Here is a 6,626-nt window from a genome sequence, read left to right on the forward strand (position 1 = left end):
ATAATGAAATGCTACAATTGATAAACACTTGAAATGTTTGCGTTACGATATCAAAAGCTAACATTGCAAAGGAAGCAAAAATTTGCTAGCTTGCAACTTGCATATTTCAAGAAGCAAGAGTTGCCTTCTTGAACATCTCTAAATTGCTAGCTTGTAAGTTCTAAAATGTTGTAACATTGCTAGCTTGCATGTTCTAAAAGTGCTATCCTGTATGCTGTAAAACTTGCATATCTAAAACTTGATAGCTTGAATGTTCTAAGCATGATGTAACATTTGCTAAATTTTTGGGCTTCAAAACTGCATGATGATAAAACTTGATATTATGTTTTTCATGCAATAAGTTAAACTAATATTCCAAACACAAGAATAGTTGGACTTCTCCTTTTTGTTGATGACAAAGGGGGAGAAGTATGATGTTATGCATAAGTTCATGATGACGTGTAGCAAGTATTCATGATGAATATTGCAATGACTTGAATTCAATTTGAATTCAAGGTTCTATCAATATGGCATATTGATAGGGGGAGTTTGTTTAAACTCCGGGAGTTAAGTTTAACTCCGTCATCATCAAAAAGGGGGAGATTGTTGAATCTCGTATTTTGATGATGAAACTACTTGATATATGTTTATGATTTAATCTGCGTTTTGAGTGATGCAGGATGCTTCGAATCAAGATGAGACAATTAAAGCAGGAAAATCATGTTGTGCCGGAGGAACATGTCAGAAGATTGGACGTCGGGCCGGTGGATCAGTCGACGTATCGATAGAAGGCTTTGGGCCAAGAAGAGCGGGTATTGTGCCAAGGATATCGGAGTTGCGGAGTCAACTGGCCGATTGGGCAATAGGCTGCAGAAGAGGACGATGCGCCGAAGAATCGGACGAAGCGTCGAGGGACCAATGACATGCCGGACAACTTGGTTAATTGCTTAGGATTAATTGTCTCGATCGTAATTTTATTTTAAGTGTGTAGGATTAACTACAATGAATGTAAGATATGCAGCAAGAGTTGCGCCGGAGTCAAGACAATGATCACGTTGGGAGTTCGAGAGTTCGACGAAAGTTCGGACAGTCGTCGGAGGTTCTAGGGAACAAATCCGAGAAGTCCAAAAGCTTGCCAAAGAAGCTTGTCGAAACTCACCAAGTGGATCGTCGCAAGTCCAGGAGTTTGCCGGAAGTCCACAAGAGCATCACCGAGGGTTCATCGGATGATCAACGGAAGTTCGCCGGAAGCTCGCCGAAAGAAGCGATTGACGCACCGGAGCTAGTTGCAATAAATGTCTTAGGAAATATCGTAGTTAGCACAATGATTAAGTTGGAAATGGGAGGTGATCCCATTAACTTAATCTTGGGGCAATTGGGCCCCTGAAAAACCCAATTTGGGCCGAATGGATCAACCCATTCCGACCCTGATTTCTGCCAAGCGGTTGAACAGCCCAAGGCAGGAGGTTGCACTGCCTGGGCTCAGTCTCCGAGCGAGACTGGGAGGTGCAACCACCCCAGCCAGGTGGTGGCATCACCTGGGCTCAGTCTCCGAGCGAGACTGGGCGGTGCAACCTCCCCTGACAAGAGGTGGCACCGCCTGAGCTCGGTCTTCGAGCTCTGGCAGGAGGTGCAACCGCCCCTGACAGAGGTGGCACCGCCCAGAGGCTCAGTCTTCGAGCTCTGCCAGGCGGTGCAACTGCCTTAGTCAGGAGGTGTAACCGCCTGATCCCAGAATTCCAGGAATCGACAGTTTTGAGCTCCAATTTCAAACTAAGTTGGGGCCTATAAATACCCCACCCTTTCAGCACTGAAAGGGCATGAAATATACACCGAAATCCTGATCTTGTTCTGTGATTTTTAGAGCTCAAAATTGTTGTAAAGGCCAAAAGTTCTTCTCCCTCTTTTCTTCCAAGTTCTGACCTTTAAAGAGAGGAGAGAAAATTCTATAAGGGTTGTCTCCTAAGCCCGTCAAAAGGAGTGAAACTGTAAAAGGGTAGTTGGCCTTTGCCTATTGAAGGAAGGCCTCTAGTTGACGTCGACCTCGTCGGTGGAGGAAGCCAAAAGTGGAGTAGGTCAAGATTGACCGAACCACTCTAAATCTCGGTTTGCATTTACTTTAAGCATATTATCTTTACTGCAAACCTCCTCAAAAGCTTACTACTTTTTGCGCACATACGATCAGGTTTCAAGCTTTGCACTTTCTAAATCGGCGTTTAGACGTAAATCAGTTTTTTCGTACGATAATCATATTTCAGTTTGCATTTACGTTTTGATTTCTATCATAACTGCAAACTACCTTTATTTCCTTGCTTAAACTGCATCTCACTTAATCAAGTGATTTACGAATCAGCATTTAGACGTAAATTAGTTTCTTCGTACGAATATCATATTTCAGTTTGCGCCTACTATCTGATTTGAATCATAACTGTAAACTGCATTTATATCTTTGCTGCATCTCGCTTAATCAAAAGTTAAAGTGATTTATGAATCGGCTTTCTTACCGAAATCACTTTTATCGAACGAACACAGTTTTTATTTTAATCGTAAAAGGTTTTCCGCTGCACTAATTCACCTCCCCCCCCCCCCCCCGCCCCTCTTAGTGCTCTTGATCTTAACAGATCCAAGTGCAATAGCCCACTACGCTTGGGATTCTAGGGATCTATGCTACAAAGGTCGCATTGTGCTTATACCTGACTCCCCTTGCATCACAATCATCCTACATGAAATGCACTCCATACCTTCAGCAGGGTACTTTGGATTCCTAAGAACCTACAAAAGAGTGAAGCAAAATTTTTATTGGAGAGGGATGAAAAAAATTATTGTTGAATATGTGGCACAATGTGATGTATGCCAACAGCACAAGGGTGAAACTATCGCAAATCCAGGGAAGCTGCAACCACTACTCATACCGGACTCGCTGTAGATTGATATCTCCATGGACTTCATTGAAGGGCTGCTACCTTCCAAAGGTAAAAGCACAATTCTCATGGTGGTTGATCGACTAACGAAATATGCTCATTTTTATGCTTGAGAAATCCCTACATTGCTGCTAGTATTGCCCAGATTTTTATAGAAAATATTATTAAACTACATGAGATGTCAAGGTCCATTGCAAGTGATCGTGACAAGATCACCACTAGTAAATTTTGGATCGAGTTTTTTCAATTATAAGGTACCAAATTCAAGATGAGAACAACATATCATCCACAAACCGATGGCCAAACAGATGTGGTAAACAAGTGTTTAGAGACATACATTCGGTGTTTCGCTAGTGACCAACCAAAAGAGTGGGCAAAATGGCTTCCCTGAGTTGAATGGTGGTATAATACTAAATATTATTCATCGAAAAAATGTGCCCTTTATGAAGCATTGTATGGTCGACCGGCCCTAGTGATTCCAAAGTATGTAATTGGCTCGGCCAAGGTAGATTAGGTCGACCAAGAATTGATTGATAGGGACAAACTCTTACAACTGTTAAAAGATAATCTCTCTACCGCTCAAGCCAGAATGAAGTAGCAAGCCGACACATGACGAAGTGAAAGAGAATTTTCAGTAGGAGATTAGGTTTATCTTCGCCTACAACCATACAAGTAACTCTCCATCAACACTCGAGCCTCCATGAAGCTATCCCTACGTTTTTATAGGCCCTATCAGATCATAGAGCATATTGGAGCCATGGTGTACAAACTTAAATTACCTGAGGATGCCAAAATTCAGCCTGTCTTCCACGTGTCATGCCTGAAGCCCAAGTTGGGAGAACACGAGTCACCCCAGATCCAACTACCCAACACCACTGAGGATGGAGTTATTCAAGCCCAACCACAAGCCATCCTCGATCACAGGATCGTGATGCATCGCCGACATCCCTCTACTGAAGTACTAGTATATTGGAATAATTTACCACTTGAAGATGCCACATGGGAACCATATGAGGAGCTGAATGTTGAATCTCGGATTTTGATGATGAAACTAATTGATTGTGTTTATATGTTTAACTGCATTTTGAGTGATGCAGGTCTACTCGATCAGGATTAGACAGTTAACGCAGGAGGAATTGACGTTGCGCCGGAGGAGATCACGTTAGGATATTGGATGGCAGAAGGCTTCGGACGTCGGGCATCAGGCCAAGAGCGGAATTGCGCCAAGGATATCGGGGTTGCGAAGGTCAACCATCGATTGGGCAACAAGTCGTAAGAGAGGACGATGCGTTAAAGAATCGGACGAAGTGCCAACCAATGATGTGTCGGGCAATAGAATGTCAATTTGCATTGTAATAATTGTCTAGATCGGAGTAGAGTTTTTGCTTGTGTGTGCAGGATTAACTACGATAATGATGAAGACATAAAGCGAAACAAAGTGTCGGAGTCAAGCGCGAAGGATTTGTTACGAGTTCGATGGAAGTTCGAAGGTTCGTCGGGAATGCTACCGGAACTAGCCGAGAATGAGTAGGGAGCTTGCCGAAGGGTTTTTCGAAAGCTCCCCGGAAGGTTCGTTGGAAGTTCGCGGAGCTCACCGAGAAAGATCGGAGCTTGCCGAAGAATCTCATTGGAACTCGCCAAGATCGAATCGTGAAGTCTAGGAGCTTGTCGGGAGTCCACAGAATGGTTTCCGAGAGTTCGTCAGAAGTTTGCCGGAAGCTCGCCGGAAAAAGTCTTGACTTACGAACTTTGTAATAGCTTAGGAAATGTCTTTAAATTCATAGTTAGCACTTTAATTAGTGTTAGGATTAGGTGTTAATCATATAACCCAAGTAGGGGCCAATTGGGCCCGAGTTCGGACTGGTTTGGGCCAAATTTAGAGCCCAACCAGTGAACCGAAGGGTCTGGCGGTGGCACCGCCAGACTGAGCGGTGGCACCGCCCAGCACCTGAGAGCCAAGCGGTGGCACCGCCCAGCACCCGAGAGCTAGGCGGTGGCACCGCTTGGCTAGGCGATGGCACCGCCAGTCCACTGTCAATGTTAGACACTGACCGCCGCCAGACTGAGCGGTGGCACCGTCCAGCACCCGAGAGCCAGGCAGTGGCACCGCCCAGCACCCGAGAGCTAGGCGGTGGCACCGCTTGGCTGGGCGGTGGCACCGCCAGTCCACTGTCAGTGTCAGACACTGATAGGTGGTGGCACCGCCACTGACAGGCGGTGGCACCGCCAACATCGGAAACCGAAGAGAATTCAAATTTTGGAGCCCAAATTTGAATCCTCTTGGGGCCTATAAATACTCCTCAATTCTCAGCTAAGCATACAACCTTTTGAGAAGCTAGAAGTTGAGAAAAGCTTTAGGAAAAGTCTTGTTTTCAATAGCTTGAGTGTTCACCTCCTTTCTTTTCATTGAAATCTTTGTAAAAGGGTGAACCACTTGTAAGAGGTTGTAAGAGGGGTGTAAGAAGGAGGTTGATCTTCGCCCAGTAAAGGAAGATCGTTAGTGGATGCCGGTGGCCTCGACGGAAGAGGAATCGGAGGAGTGGATGTAGGTCACGATTGACCGAACCACTATAAACTACCGTCTTCTCTGGTTTGCATTTACTTCCTGCTATTACCTTACTGCAAACCCCTTCAATAGCTTACTACCTTCAAATTAAAATGCAATCAAAACGGTTTCATACGAAATGTTGCTTTTATAGTATGAACTTTCCGAAAGTGTTTAAATCATCGAAAGTTTATCATACTTTATCGTTGCACTAATTCACCCCCCCCTCTTAGTGCCGCTCCGATCCTAACAATTGTTATCAGAGCCCGGTATTTCTCATTTTGGATTTACACCCAAGAGAAATGGCTCTTTATGGCTTTCAAGAGGGCTTATCGATTGTTCGTCCACTGTTGTTTAGTGGGACGGACTACACTTATTGGAAAACTCGAATGAGAGTTTTCTTACTTTCTTTGGATTTGAATTTATGGCACATATTCGAAAATGGATTTGAAATGTCTTCTTTTCCAATGAACCATTGGAATGATTTGGAGAAGAAGATGTTTTCTCTAAATGCAAAGGCTATGAATGCCTTATATTCTGCACTTGACAAAAATGAATTTAATCGCGTTTCGATGTGTGACTTGGCTTTTAATATTTGGAGAACTCTAGAGGTCACTCATGAAGGCACTAGCCAAGTGAAAGAGTCCAAAATCAATATTCTTGTGCATTCTTACGAACTTTTCCGGATGAAACCAAGTGAGTCCATCGGAGACATGTACACCCGTTTCACGGATGTCATCAATGGACTCAAAGCTCTTGGTAAAAGTTTTTCTAATTTTGAACTAGTCACTAAAATCTTAAGATCCCTTCCAAAAAGTTGGGATCCAAAAGTTACGGTCATTCAAGAGACCAAGGACCTTAAAACATTCCTTCTCGAAGAACTTATTGGGTCTCTAACGACATACGAAATGAACAATGTGACAAAAAGGGAACTCGAGAATCACCTTCCAAAGAACAGGAAGGATTTGGATCTCCGAACAAATGAATACCACTTGAGCGATAACTCAAGTGATGAGGACAATGATGAACTTGAACTTCGAACACTAAATCTTAATAAGTTTATTAAACAAAAATTTAAAATAAATAATGAACTTGAACGGAGGAAGAGGCTAAAGAAGAGGAAGGCAACCAAGGATGAATCAAGAACCTCCAAAGGTGAAACAGCGAATTGGGCTTTGACA

The sequence above is a fragment of the Musa acuminata genome, chromosome BXJ2-1, assembly GCF_036884655.1.
Source record: "Musa acuminata AAA Group cultivar baxijiao chromosome BXJ2-1, Cavendish_Baxijiao_AAA, whole genome shotgun sequence".
In the NCBI taxonomy this organism is placed as follows: Eukaryota; Viridiplantae; Streptophyta; class Magnoliopsida; order Zingiberales; family Musaceae; genus Musa; species Musa acuminata.